Source organism: Poromitra crassiceps (assembly GCF_964638095.1).
Source record: "Poromitra crassiceps genome assembly, chromosome: 16".
In the NCBI taxonomy this organism is placed as follows: Eukaryota; Metazoa; Chordata; class Actinopteri; order Beryciformes; family Melamphaidae; genus Poromitra; species Poromitra crassiceps.
In genome coordinates, this window is record NC_139645.1 from 33972197 (window position 1) to 33987255 (window position 15059).

At 45.7% G+C, this 15059-nt stretch overlaps 1 pseudogene across 1 annotated transcript in view; it reads left to right on the forward strand.

Moving 5' to 3' along the window:
- The window catches only part of LOC310791602 (intermembrane lipid transfer protein VPS13C-like), a 98344-nt pseudogene that overhangs the window by 11398 nt on the left and 71887 nt on the right, over positions 1-15059 (forward strand). Inside the window, exons 9-21 of the transcript in view lie at positions 112-147; positions 4655-4959; positions 5912-6059; positions 7305-7404; positions 8097-8230; positions 9526-9682; positions 10409-10488; positions 10861-10920; positions 11118-11271; positions 11854-11973; positions 12666-12769; positions 13399-13566; positions 14528-14832. The product of the transcript in view is annotated as an intermembrane lipid transfer protein VPS13C-like (transcript). The remainder of the gene's footprint in view (positions 1-111; positions 148-4654; positions 4960-5911; positions 6060-7304; positions 7405-8096; positions 8231-9525; positions 9683-10408; positions 10489-10860; positions 10921-11117; positions 11272-11853; positions 11974-12665; positions 12770-13398; positions 13567-14527; positions 14833-15059) is intronic.

Here is a 15059-nt window from a genome sequence, read left to right on the forward strand (position 1 = left end):
AACCTGGTCTCCACCCTGAGCTGTTCTGAGCTGAATGTGGAAGCTGTGTTTCTATATGTCTCTGTCTTCTTCTTTCTCATGTCTTCTCTGAATGTGTCTCGTTCTCTCTAGGCTTGGTTTAGCTGTCAGTATCCACCAGCTGATGAGGTACAGCAGGTCACGGCATGCAGCTCTGATCTGCATTCAATCTGTTTGCTTTGCAGCTTGACCCAGTGGCTCCACTGCCCCTCACACCACACCTAAGCCTGGGGAGATACCTTACCACTGCCCCTCACACCATACCTAAGCCTGGGGAGATACTGTACCACTGCCCCTCACACCACACCTAAGCCTGGGGAGATACCTTACCACTGCCCCTCACACCATACCTAAGCCTGGGGAGATACTGTACCACTGCCCCTCACACCACACCTAAGCCTGGGGAGATACCTTACCACTGCCCCTCACACCATACCTAAGCCTGGGGGAGATACCTTACCACTGCCCCTTACACCATACCTAAGCCTGGGGAGATACCTTACCACTGCCCATCACACCACACCTAAGCCTGGGGAGATACCTTACCACTGCCCCTCACACCACACCTAAGCCTGGGGAGATACCTTACCACTGCCCCTCACACCATACCTAAGCCTGGGGAGATACTGTACCACTGCCCCTCACACCACACCTAAGCCTGGGGAGATACCTTACCACTGCCCCTCACACCATACCTAAGCCTGGGGAGATACTGTACCACTGCCCCTCACACCACACCTAAGCCTGGGGGAGATACCTTACCACTGCCCCTCACACCATACCTAAGCCTGGGGAGATACTGTACCACTGCCCCTCACACCACACCTAGGCCTGGGGGAGATACTGTACCACTGCCCCTCACACCATACCTAAGCCTGGGGAGATACTGTACCACTGCCCCTCACACCATACCTAAGCCTGGGGAGATACTGTACCACTGCCCCCCACACCACACCTAAGCCTGGGGAGATACCTTACCACTGCTCCTAACACCACACCTAAGCCTGGGGAGATACCTTACCACTGCCCCTAACACCACACCTAAGCCTGGGGAGATACCTTACCACTGCCCCCCACACCACACCTAAGCCTGGGGGGAGATACCTTACCACTGCCCCTCACACCACACCTAAGCCTGGGGGAGATACTGTACCACTGCCCCTCACATCACACCTAACTTCACACCAGAATCGTATCCGAGGTGAAAGCCTCGTCTCGCAGCGGCAGTTTCATTTCGGCGTCCTTGTTAATAGGGGAGACCGTTGACACCGGCCACATCGTCTCGCGTCTTGCATCCAGAGTTTCTGTGTCGGGTCTATTTTTTGATGCAGCAGCTGCGTTGCAGCTCGGCGAGTCAATACAAGTTGTGGAGCAAACTGCCCCACATCTAAGGCTGGGGGAGATATTGTACTATGTGACAGCTAGCATGTGGATCCTGCATCCGTTCAAAGACACTTAATAAGAAGGAAAAGACATCACTCACGTCACATCGTCCGAATTCTCGATACCTTGATTGATTTATTTATTTATCTTGATTTTCACTGGGGTCTGTACTGTACCAAACAAGCATGTTCCCTTATGTCTGGACAATGTAGGCCGGAGCATCTCTGTAGCTCCACAATACTCAATGTAGTTAGCTAATCTAGCTCTATCTTGGACCAAACTGTTATCTCGCTTAGATGATATTTCATATTTACATTGCAGCCATTAAGTCAGCTCTCTTAACCAGACTCTTTTAGTAGAATTGACTTCTTCAAGCAGCCTGACTGCATGTCGGCGTCTCTTGTTTGACTTGAACAGCGTTCTGGACAGCAGACCCGGGTCTCAGCATTCGCAAATACTTTGGTGTGTTTGTTTTATCCTACCTGGAGCAGCAGGTGGGGGGAGTTGACCACATCAGGACAAGTTATCAGTGGCAGTAAAGTCTTTCAAATAACACTTTCAAATACTCTAAACTTTCTGCCACCTGTTGTGTGCTCTGCACCACAGAACCTGAATGGACAGAACGTCCTTCCACTGTTTGTCATGGTCATTTGTCTAGAATGGCGATTATGGAATTTTAAGTGTTACCATGGAGACAATACGAGTCTGGACATTAAAGGGATAGTTCTGGTTTTTGGAACCCTAGCCCTATTTGCTACTTACCAATCATGTTGATTGGTAGATTCCTTTCTCAGGACACAATCAGTGCTGTTCCTCATACTATCTCTAGACACTTAGCTGCCATCAAACCAATACAAAGTCAATGGGGTCATGCTGTTGTCTGTGCAACCTGACTGAGGCTCACTGAAATGTACTTTGTGTGTGCACTGTGGAGAGTTCTGTGGTTCCACCCCACCCACCTGGGATTCCAGGAAGGTCAAAACAAACGCCAACATCTGACAGGCTCCAGTGTGGAATGTATAACGACATATTAGGGCCACCGTAGGTAAAGAAATCAAATAAAATACGGAGATTAAAGTCAGAAATGTGTGTGTGTTTGTACTTGTTTGTCAAGGAACCACATCGCTTCACTTTGCAATATTGGATTGCAAATGTATAACTTTATCATCTCGGAAAATATTCAACTCGCCCCCCCCCCTCCCCCCAATTTACGACTTTAATCTAGGAAATTATGAGTTTTATTTATTTATTTATTTATTTATTTATTTATTTATTTATTTATACCTACAGTGGCCCTAACACGCCGTCGTAGGAATGGTTTGCCTCAGCACGAATGAAGGAATGCTTTTCATGCACAACATGTAACGTTCAGACTCACTCTCTCCATAAGTGCTATGCAGCTGTCACTCAACTGCCATCTTAACCCTGTGATTACCCCCCCCCACACCAACCACCTCCCCTCCCCACTCCCACATAACGGCGTGTGTGAATTCACTTCCTTGAAAAATGGAGTCAAGTGTTCACATTTCCATCGGCCGCCCAGATTTTATTTTATTTGTTTATTTATGGAGTGTTACCTTTGTGTCTTTATCATGCAGTCAACCAGAATAGGTTTGAGAGCAAAACTATCAACACTGCAATCGTTTTATTGCAAGTAAAATACATTTGTGTTAAGAAATACATATTTGCTTTGCTTTATTTTATAACATCACAGATTGTTAACCAAATCAATCTAAATGCAGCAGTTGAAACATAACATTCTGTCTATTATTAAGACAGAAGTTATGTGTAAACATACTTGCACATTGATTTGAAACCTCCCTCTCTCCTTTACTAACTTTGGATGTTGACAAGCTGTCACTCCGATCCAGACTGGCCAATAGGGACGTGTCTTACATCTTTCAGCCTAGGACCCGCCCACCAGATTCAGCTCAACAGCAAGTAACACTTTTTGATTCGCAATTTCTTTTTAAATTCACATTAATACATTTTTAATCACAAAATTAGATTTGCAAAAAAACAACAACTGTGGAATGTTTTGCTCTCGACCCTATTCTGTTTGACTGCATGATAAAGACACAAAATTAACCCAATTTTTAATTTGCATGATGCCAGTTCTTCCAGGCAGTGAGCTCACTCGTCACATGACTCTCCCTCCCTCTAATGGCCCAATCCCACCGCAGCTAGTAGCGCGGTCCCGCTCCGCTCGACTCGACTTTTGGTCTCATCCCACCGGTATAAACCGGCCCAGCTCGCTTTGATTTGGGGCTGAGCTGGGCTACTTTTAGTACCTGCCTCGTCGCGGTTCTATTCTGCCAACCCGGGTCCATACCGTGACGTGAAAACATTGTAGGCGACTGATTGGTCAGGCAGAATCGTGTTTACTCTCTATATCCTACTGACTGTCAATGCAGCGCTGCATACCAGTTTACCTTCTTTTCTCTTCTATTATGCTTTTCTTTTGTTTTGCTGCCTTCGCCTCTGGTGAAATAAAATCGGCGCGGTGGTTTCAATTGTCCAAAAGTCCGCTGCTCTGAAGCGCTTGTGTAGTTAGTGCTGCGTCGGCTCCGCTAGGCCGCAGGCGCCTGGTGAAGCCGCGGTTTTGCCTGGTGAGAGGCCGCGGGGGTAGAGGCTTCACTCTAGCGCAACCCCCGTCCCTCGCGCCCGTCCCTCGTGCAGCGCTTGTGAGTTTTGACTAACAACAAAGTGATATCCATTCTCCTGGTCGATTGTCACTTTTGCCCATGTACACTGTAACACCCGCCCAACATGCTGTGATGCTATGAGCTGGCTGCTCAGGCCAGGATCAAGGACTGTGATCATGCCAGCACTGCTCTCTCTCTCTCTCTCTCACACACACACACACACACACACACACACACACTGTAGGTAATTTAGAGGCACCAGTATTTCATAAACAGTTTAAAAGTTCTGTGTATGGATTTAATTGTAACGTTATGTTATAGCCTATTTCAGAACATGGGTGGAGGGCAGATATGCGGTCGCTGTGACGACCAGGTGTGGGCGGGGGCAGATGAAGGGCGGTCGAAGCAGAACGTCCATCGGGTTGAAGCAAGTAGAGCCGAGTGGTGACGGGCTGTGCAGGGCTGTAAAATGTGGTGGAATTGAGCCATAATTACGTCACTTCCTCCCGTCATGACTGACTTCCTGTACGGGTTCATTGATGCGGCGGTGCGTCTCGCTCGCTCTGCCAGTTCTCCTCGCTCACCGCTCGCTCCATTCGCCCCCTCAGACGTTCGTGGACAACTTCCAGACGGCGAAGGAGGCTCTGAGTGCAGTGACGGCCCAGGCGGCGGAGAAGGCAGCGTCCAGCGTCAGAGACTTGGCCCAGAAGAGCTTCCGTCTGTCCATGGACATCAGGCTGAAGGCCCCGCTCATCCTCATCCCCCAGTCCTCCGTCTCCCTGGACGCCCTGGTGGTGGACCTGGGTCTGATCACGCTGGGGAACAGCTTCTCTCTGCTGCCCGCTGAAGGCTTCCCTCTGCCTGCCGTGCTGGAGAAGATGGAGGTCAAGCTGACACAGCTCAAGCTGTCCAGGTACCACACCACCAGTGTTGGGTTAGGGTCGGTACTCAAATAAGTCATATATTAGACGTTACACATTACTTTAAAAAAAAGTAATGCCTTACTTAATTACTCCCTGGAGAAAGTAATTTGTTAACTACTCGTTACATTGCTTTTGTGTTACTCCACAACATCGCCTGAGATGCATTGTCACCTAATTGCCAGTTAACGATATAACATGAAACCTTACATATGCCCATATCAGCACAAATCCCTATCCTAATAAGTACATACACAACATCTCACTCCTCTCCGTTCCTCCAGCTCATCCAATCTAGTTGTGTTGTGTAATCGAGTTGTTTTGTTTTTGTTGTTTTCTTTTCCATAATCCTGCAGATTCAATTCTGATCCTGCAGATAATTGAAGAACTTATGTAATGCAAGTAATGCCATAAGTGTTTGAATCGTAACTGTAATGTGATTACTGGATTTTGCGTTACTTTCCAATGCGTTAACCCCAACACTGCACACACCACACACAGCTTCTGTGGACCACACAACACACATCTGGCAGCTTCTGTGGACCACACCACACACATCTGGCAGCTTCTGTGCATGAAAACCTGAGAAAAGCAGCTTTAAATACACACGCGTAAGGGGAATTGTCTGCGGAAGCTGTCTCAAATACGCACATACACACCAGATGTGGGCCGTATCTCTGACATCTCTGAGGTACAGTTTATTCTACGCTGGTACCGCATTTACCATAAAATGCTATGAACACCGCAAACATCGGACACTAACCATAAATTAACCTTTAGATAGAAGTAGATATTCTTACAGGCCTGCCAAGTGGACATTTCATTACAAATCAAAGTCCTTGTATGTGTACATACTTGGCCAATAAAGCTGTTTGTTGTTTTAGGATTATCTGTCAGATCCTTTCTCTATTATTTCATCTCGTCATCATTTTTCTCTGTTGGCAGAACGGTTCTGAATCAAGGTTCCCCGCAGCCGGACTTTGAGATTCTCCAACCAATCAACTTGGAGCTTCTCGTCAACAGAAACCTGGCTGCTTCCTGGTTCACCAAGATCCCCGGTGTTCAGGTCCAGGGAGTGCTGAAGTCCATGAATGTAAGAGTCAATACACACACACAGACACACTCTCTGACCCTGTTCTGTCCCTGTCCCACACACTGAAATTTGATTTGACCTATATCTAACCAAGTAAAATCAATTGAGAACCAGTTCTTATTTACAATGATGACCTGGCCAAGAGGCTTTAGCAACAGTATATAAAATAAACACAGTCAACACTAAAAGCTCTGTAGATTAACCCGGTAGTGGCCGATACAGTAATTACACCACAAAACTATTACCAATTTGTTCATTGCATTTACACTTATAACTCATGGACTCAAAAGAGACTTCTCCTTCACTCAAGGAACTGTTACTCTCCTGTTGTTATCTTCTGAATGTGGATAAAACAAACAAGTAGCCTAGACTCTTCTCTTCCTTTCACATGGTCTTAGTCCTTTCAAGCTAGCAGTGAAACAAAAGATGCTAACGAAAATACACTTGACCAAAAACAACATCCAACTCGGTCTTTGAGCATTCATCTCGCCCGCTAAATGTAGCTGACTGGTTATCTAACATCTAGGTACTTTGTGAACTGACTCTAAGTTGTTTTAAACCACATTTACAGACCTGCGGAGCAGTAAGGAATGACACGAGTTATTCAGTGTGCAACCCACCCATGTTTATCCTGCGTCTGACCTCTGACTTGCCTGACACGGCTTGAGTTGGGTGTTTCCTACTAAACCTGGTATTACAGCGACACCTGTTGTCACAAGAAGTACCGTAGTAGCGTTTGAACCAAATGTGTTATAAAAATAATATATTGAGAGACAAAATGATATATATTGAGAGACAAAAAAATAAAGTAGCTAGTGATCTAAATAAAAATTAAGCGGGTGTCTTTATTATGCGTCTAAATTTATGTTTTAATTTTAATTTAATTTTAATATAGAATGAATGAATGAAACCTTTATTGCCCCTCAGGGAATTTCCTCTGCACAGAGAGAGCCCAAAAAACATGAACATGACAGACAGGCAGGCACACACACACACATATAATACAAAATATGAGCATAATATACATACATCATAAAAAAGCATCACACTTCATGACCAATCAAAAAGCACTAGGTGCATGATCAATAAAGGCTAAAAGATCAAACCAAAAAAAAAAAACTTGTCAACAGGCTTGTCAAAACTAAAACTTGTCAACTTGTCAATAGGCTGGTTATCCAACCCTCTACATTAGAACATGTGTCCGCCTTCACCCTGTGAGGTGTTAAAGTGTAACCATCTCCCCAGGTGAGTCTGGGTCAGGAGGACCTGGGCGTGCTGATGAAGATCCTACTGGAGAACATCGCAGAGGGAAGTCAAGAGCACAAGCTGGACCTGAAGAGGCAGGGTGAGTCCACTCCACACCTTCTGCTTCTCAACATAGTCAAATGTTTTAATGCTACGTTAGTTCTTTCACGAGAGCAGCAGTTGATGACCAAATACCTCGCCCAAAATCTAATGCCTTAAAAAAGACAGTTGTCTATGGTGCAATCAGTCTTTGGAATAGCAACCCCCTTCACATACGACAATGTAATAGTCATCATCATTCAAATTTAAGAATGGATGACTCTTAAAGGAACACTCTGCCCATTTTCAACCAGCTTAAAGTGTTCCTTTAAGCAGTTGGTCAGTAGTCCAGTGTTGGTCATTGTCACAGCACCATTAACTCTGGGCATCATTATTTACCATTATCATTAGGAACTCGTTCATCTAGGGCAGCTGTGACCAATTATTTCTCCACATGAGAAACCCAGATTGTTGCGATGGCCAGTGCCCATCGCTGATCTAGATCACAAATACACCATGAACATCTTTCTTGGTCTCTTTTTTATGATCTCAGATCTAAAGGCGATCCACATCAGGGTTGATATTTGTATTTGATGGGATGATCTGAAAGTCTAAAGGTTCGGCTCTGTTGCCAAATGAAATGATGACCACTTCTCTGTTTTATCCTGAAAACGTCTGTAAAGAAATTGTTCACAGAAACATCAAGTCGGTGAAAGAGAGAACTCACGTGTTGTCTCTCCTCTGTGTCCTCAGAGAAGGCGGAGCTGTGTGAGCAGCAGATGGAGGCGGTGATGTCACCGGCAGGAGGCGGTGCTCCGCCGGCCGTCGCCAACGGAGCGCCAGGCGAGAACACCGTTAACGTTCTGCTCAACTTTCAGATCAAAGAGGTAAACAACACACCAGGTGGAGAGAGGACTCACTCTGCTGCTGGACCTGTGACCAACATGGCAACATGTCCCCGTACTCGCCATTAATCGCTCTCCAAACACAATCCATAGCACATGGTCTAAAAGGCATCACACCTGTGCGTTTAGGGCGTGTCCAAATCCAAATCGCTATTTAAGCGGCACACAAAGTAAGGCACCAGGCACAAGTTGATGTCCATTCACTAATCATAGGTGTGTTTTGGGCGTAACATGAACTCAACCAATCAACGGATGCGATGGTTAACCTTTGTAAGTCCCCTCAAACCCATGTCCTCACCACATCAGACATCTTTCAATTACTGCTATGTCTAGAACCAAATAAATTACACTCAGTTTTGCCAAGATGGAGAAATAGCTTGTTGTCACTTAGCCATCTACTAACCAATGTAAGCTCTGAGTTTAAGGTTTCTTCAATTGCGCTTTTGTCTTTGTGCGACATAAGTAAGGCAGAGTCATCTGCATGAAGAAAGAGATCAGATTAATACGCTGGTTTCAAATCATTTACATACAGCAGGAAAGAAAGAGGCCCTAGGACACTCCCCTGGAGAACGCCACACTCTAGTATCTCCGGACTGGATAGTAATCCATTAACATCCACCATGTGTACTCTGTCTTTAAGATAAGAACCTACCCATTCGACTACTGACTCACTGAACCCCAAAGCTTTCAGTTTCATCAGGAATATAAGACAATATATCGTCTCAACATACACATTCATAAAAATGAGAGCTCACAATACACAAGTCAAGTTTAGTCATGACTTGTTTAGCAATGACTTGTTTGGATGGCACGGTGGCTCAGTGGTTAGCACTGTTGCCTCACAGCAAGAAGGTCCCGGGTTCGAACCCCGGTCCGTCCCACGTCCTTTCTGTGTGGAGTTTGCATGTTCTCCCCGTGTCCGTGTGGGTTTTCTCCGGGTGCTCCGGTTTCCTCCCACCATCAAGAAAGACATGTATGTTAGGGTTAATACTCCTGTCAGTGCCCCTGACCAAGGTACTGGCAAAAGAACTGGAGTTGGTCCCCGGGCGCTGCACTGCAGCCTGCCCACTGCTCCTAGTTCTAGGAAGGTTCCTAGTAGAGGATGGGTCAAATACAGAGGATGAATTTCCCCAAGGGGATAAATAAAGGATAACTTAACTTAACTTTAGCCATGACTTGTTTAGCCATGACTTGTTTAGCAATGACTTGTTTAGCCATGACTTGTTTAGCCATGACTTGTCTGTGGAACACTGTGACTCGTCTGCTTCGTGTCCCAGGTGGTGCTGAAGCTGAAGAAGCCCAGGCAGGGGGTGGAGCTTCCCTTCCTGCTGTTCCAGCTAGAGCAGCTGGGCATCGACACCAAAGTCAAGAAGTACGACATGTGTGGCTCCGCCTACATCAGCAAGATCAGCATGACCTGCCAGGAGTTCACCGGTCAGCTCACCGCTCTCTGTCTCTCTGTCTCTCTCTCTCTCTCTCTCTCTCTCTCTCTGTCTGGCTGTCTCTCTCTCTCTCTCTCTGTCTCTCTCTCTTTCTCTCTCTCTCTCTCTCTCTCTCTCTCTCTCTCTCTCTCTCTCTCTCTCTCTCTCTCTCTCTCTCTCTCAAAGTGTCTCCAAACTAGCTGCTGGAGTGATTCCAAGTGTCTCTTAACCAGCTGTTTAGTAGACGATGGAGCTAGAATTTGTAACTTTTGTAGTGCAGAACCTTTGTCTCCCCCTTCTGTCGCTCCTGGCATTGAAGGAACATGCGCTCATGTGGAAATGTGGAAAATAAGTTCCTGATCATTTCCTTTGCTCGAGCAGCACCTGAATGCAGCATTTGTCATAGCCTAGCCATAGCCTACTGTGTCAGGCTGGAAAAGAGTGGATAAATAATTTTGAACATCACACAGTCCCCGTGAAATTACTCGTTTCACTTCAGAATTTGATCCATTCGGTCTGATACTCATAATCTGTCAGATTAGACATCAGATATTAATTAGTGTTCAGATATTAGTGATCACCATGTTGTTAATCTGTCAGATTAGTCATCAGATATGAGTGCTCAGATATTATATCAGATATCAATATATAAAATGTCTGTGGCCCAAGCCCACTCAGGATGTCGGGATCAAACGTGTGACTCCTCTTCTCCTCTTCTCTTCCTCTCTGTGTTCTTCAGACTCGGCCGGCGAGCCTCTCTGTCTCATCAGCTCTTCTGTGGAGTCTGGAGCCGAGCTGCTCAAAGTGCAATTCTTCAAGGTGGGAACATCACACGGCTGTCCTGGGTTAGCCTGGGTAAACCCAGCCTCCACGTGACCTATGTGCGCACATAGATAGAGGTCACGTGGAGGCTGGGTTTACCCAGGCTAGTCCTGGGTTATTGCTTAGACTAGAGGTTTAGGGGTTTGGGTCACCCATGATGTCATCAGTGATGTCACTTGAGCAATTGTGATATCATCAGTGTTGCCATCAGTGATGTCACTCGAGCAATTGTGATGTCATCAGTAATGTAATAAATCTTTCTTCTTCTTCTTCTGTGATGTTTTGCGGCTGTTTTATCATAATGTGTGTTAAATAGTCTAAACCTAAACTCTCTGTCTGTCTGTCTGTCTGTCTGTTGTGTTTCCTCAGGCTGACCGGTCTGGACCAAACTTCTCCACTGTATACAAGAACACAGAGCAGATGATCAATGTGAGTAGTGAGTTTGTTACCACAGCTCTCTGAACAGATCCTGTTTAGGATCTGACCAGGGGTTTCCCAGAGTTGACTCTCTCTCCCCCCTCTCCCTCCCTTTCTCTCGCTCCCTCTTTCTCTAACTGTCCCTCTCTCTCTCTCTCTCTCTCTCTCTCTCTCTCTCTCTCTCTCTCTCTCTCTCTCTCTCTCTCCAGGTGACCTTCACCTCTCTCGACCTGCTCCTCCACACGGAGGCTCTGCTATCGGCCATGGACTTCCTGTCTGTGGCTCTCTCGCCCGGCTCATCTCCGGAGAGAGAGAGGCGGCCCAAGACCGAGACAGAGAGCAAGGCAGCGTCCGCCAAGTCCAGTGAGGGGAACACACACACACACGCACACACACACGCGCACACACACACGCACAGACACAAACACACGCACACACACGCACACGCACACACACACACACACACACACACACACACACACTCGTCACAACACAACACACACAAAAAGACCAGTGCACCCAAAAAATAAATGACTAGAAACCTCATAATATGTTATTGTGTTGTTTATTAATTATTAATAATGAGAAACAGATGACACTAGATAGATTAACTGAACGCCTGCTGTAACCAACACATAAGGTCTGAAATGAGGATTACAGAGCTGTTTTTTTTTTATAATGTCCTCCTGAGGAGCATGCCCCCGGACTCAAATGCAGGGAATTCATTTTTAACGGGTAACTAGTAATTGTATTGGATTAAAATGTTAAAGTAACTCTCCCAACCCTGCATAAAATACAATAACATCATCATTATTATAAAAAGTAGCCACCCCACATGTTCACTAAAATAGTTTCCAAGCTTTTCCCAGGGACAGATTAAAGCCACAGCTCAAAACTCATCAACTAAAATCCAACATGTCCGCTCTGTCTCCATCTCCCTGCCAGCCGCTTTGGCCTCGCCCTCTGACAGTGATGTCATCGACCTGAAGGTGATGGTGACGCTGGGAGCCTTCAACGTCCTGGTGTGCGACCAGAGCTGCAACATGGCCGACATCAAGATCCAAGGTACAGAGCCACCAGACCACCATACCAAATCAACCACTCAATTATCTGGGATGTGTTTCTGGCCTACTTGGACGAGGTTAAAAGCGATACGTAACTCACCCAGCTGACTTCTCGTGGACCCTTTGCGTGGGATCCCACGCACATCTCTTGCAAGCACTTTACGCTACGCGGCTGGTAGCTGTTGGAATGTGGATGATATGTTTGTTTTTGTTTGTTTTGTTTTTCTTTCTGTGTCTGAGTCTTTTGTTTTTCACGTTATGAAAATATTAAAATATGGGGGAGGGAGACAAAGTCCCCACTTTTACTGCTGCTGCTGCAGTTCTACACAAGTAAATTGGACTAACATCTGTATATGGAAAGGCTGGGTGGTGTACTGTATGAAGAGTTTTCCTCCAAAATGCTGTATCCAAAAAAACATTATTCAACAAAGTTCCTCATTCAATATCTTTATAATATTGAAGATCTTGTCTTTTAAAGGGATCTTTTTGTCCACCAAAGACTGAAGTCTCCTGCTGAAAGTCATAAAATAACTAGTTTTATTTGTAAACAGTAGTTGTAGTCTAGTCAGTCAGGCTGTGAGAGGCTGTGGGCTATATCTTACGCCCAGGGTATGAGGACTTACTGTAGTCAGAAGTCATAGGTGAGTATCCTCTTTGTATTGATGTCTGTGTTTTGCCCTGTTTGTTCCTCAGGTATGAACGGCTCTCTGCTGATGCAAGGTCCTCAGACTCAGCTCTCCGCCCGCCTCCGAGATTTCATCGTCATCAACGTTGATCCAAAGAGCGTCCACAAGAAGGCAAGGCGCCGCCGCTCCACTGTCACTGTTACTTTCACTGTTACTGCTGATCTCTGAGCTGAGCTACAGGGACAACGTCTTAACGCAGTCATTCCAAAACTTCAGAATGCCACGGCCCACTTTGAAATCTGAAAATCTTCCAACCCTTATCACAACTCACACAACTACACACAAGTCTGCTGTATTACTCTATATTTTTATAACAGCTAAAAAACAACTTTGTTTTCTTAGTTCTGATTACTTTTCTAAAGCAAATATTTCATCATGAATATTTCATGGTATTCCAAACGTAATTACAAAATTGAAAATTGTAAATGTAAAAATCTGTATATACAAATTGTATGTAGGCCTATATGACCCATAGCTGCCAACAGTAGGCTGTGAAAAATGCTACCTTATCTGTTAAAGGGAGAAAGGGAAAAAAAATCATGAGTGTTGGCAGGCATGCCCCCCCGTGGACCACCTGCAGTACCTCCACGGCCCACCTGCAGTACCTCCACGGCCCACACTCTGGGAATCACTGGTGTAACAGATTCATCACTTTGGCTGCTCTGAAAATACTCCTCAGTCTGCTACTCTTCACTCAGCACTTTCCTCTTGACTCAGTTCATCATCTTTGCGTCTGGCAGGCCATCTCCATCGTGGGCGACGAGGTGTTCAGCTTCTCCATGAGTTTGACTCCCAGCGCCACAGAGGGCGCCGGGTATGCCGACATGAGCAAGACGGACGGGCGGGTGAAGCTGAACGTGGGCTGCATCCAGGTGGTTTACCTGCACAAGTTCTTCATGTCTCTGCTGGTGAGCCTCGCACCACATCACACCTGTCCAGTGTCTCTAACAATGTGAGGATAGAGACAGAGAAGCATTACAGTCGAAACTTTGCAAATTAAATCAAACGGATATGAAGAAGTCATGTTTTGTTCTCTTAACAAAAACCTTCACCTTCCATTTTAAATGCCGTATATGTAAGACTCAGAAATTCTCACGAGGACTCCAATTCACTCGGTGACGCTTGGGAATACAAAGATGTTGTTATTTAACTTTAAACCAAGGTGCATGAAGGAGTAAAAGTTTGAAAAGGAGTAGAAACTAGCTTAGATGAGGCCTTTGCTCCAGAGACAGCATGGGCCCCATGGTACTTCAGATGTAGCTGCCGCCATCTTTTGGCACTTGTACGTTACTACAAACTACAGTTACATTCTATAACAGGCACTAGGAGTTTACCTGGATCAATCGCAGTTTTTTCCTGTATTTGGGGCTGGTCTTTATGTGTTATTATGCCCCCGGCCATTATCGGAGACCCGGCTAATATTAGAGGAAATATATATACTAGGCATCTGGCATCTCGCTGTGCAGGTATTTTGAGATTTTGAGTGATTTGATTACTTTCATTTCCATAGAACCTCACGGTGAATAAGTATTTTCATAAAACAAAAGGGAAAGTATTTTTATAGTTTTGGTGGAATGCCACTGTAGAAAATTGTTGTGGAATGTTGAAACCCATTTTTCCCACGTTTTACTTTTAGACACATAACAGATTAAAATACTCATAACCTTTGATCTGAGAGAGCTATAGCAGTAATTCAAAAAGTGATATACTGTATAGGGAAGAGTTTCTAATTTATGGAAATAAAATAATAATAATAAATAAAAAATAAAAGAAAATCAATTTTCACCATGTGAAGTGTTTTTGCAGGCCACCGCACAATATGTGTTATTGTAAATAAACTCATTGTTATTTTTGCGCCCTGTCGTTCAGAACTTCACCAACAACTTCCAGACGGCAAAGGAGGCCCTGAGTGCAGCGACGGCCCAGGCGGCGGAGAAGGCAGCGTCCAGCGTCAGAGACTTTGCCCAGAAGAGCTTCCGTCTGTCCATGGACATCAGGCTGAAGGCCCCGCTCATCCTCATCCCCCAGTCCTCCGTCTCCCACCAGGCGCTGGAGGTGGACCTGGGTCTGATCACCCTGGGGAACAGCTTCTCTCTGCTGCCCGTGGATGGCTGCCCGCTGCCCGCTGTCATCGACAACATGGACCTCCAGCTGACGCAGCTCAAACTCTCCAGGTCAGTCGCTCTGCAGGGATGAGCTCTGGGTTCTATAAAAGCCAGGGTTCATTAAAGGGACACTTCACCAAAGAACAGTGTGGAGGTATTTTTCCGTGTTAAACACAGTGTTGGCCCGAAGGACCGCGCCCAGCCAGGAAACTAGACACTGTCTCTCGAAGCTACACCTCCAAAATCTAACACCATATCTAGTCTGATATCACCATATCCATATACTATCCATCTAT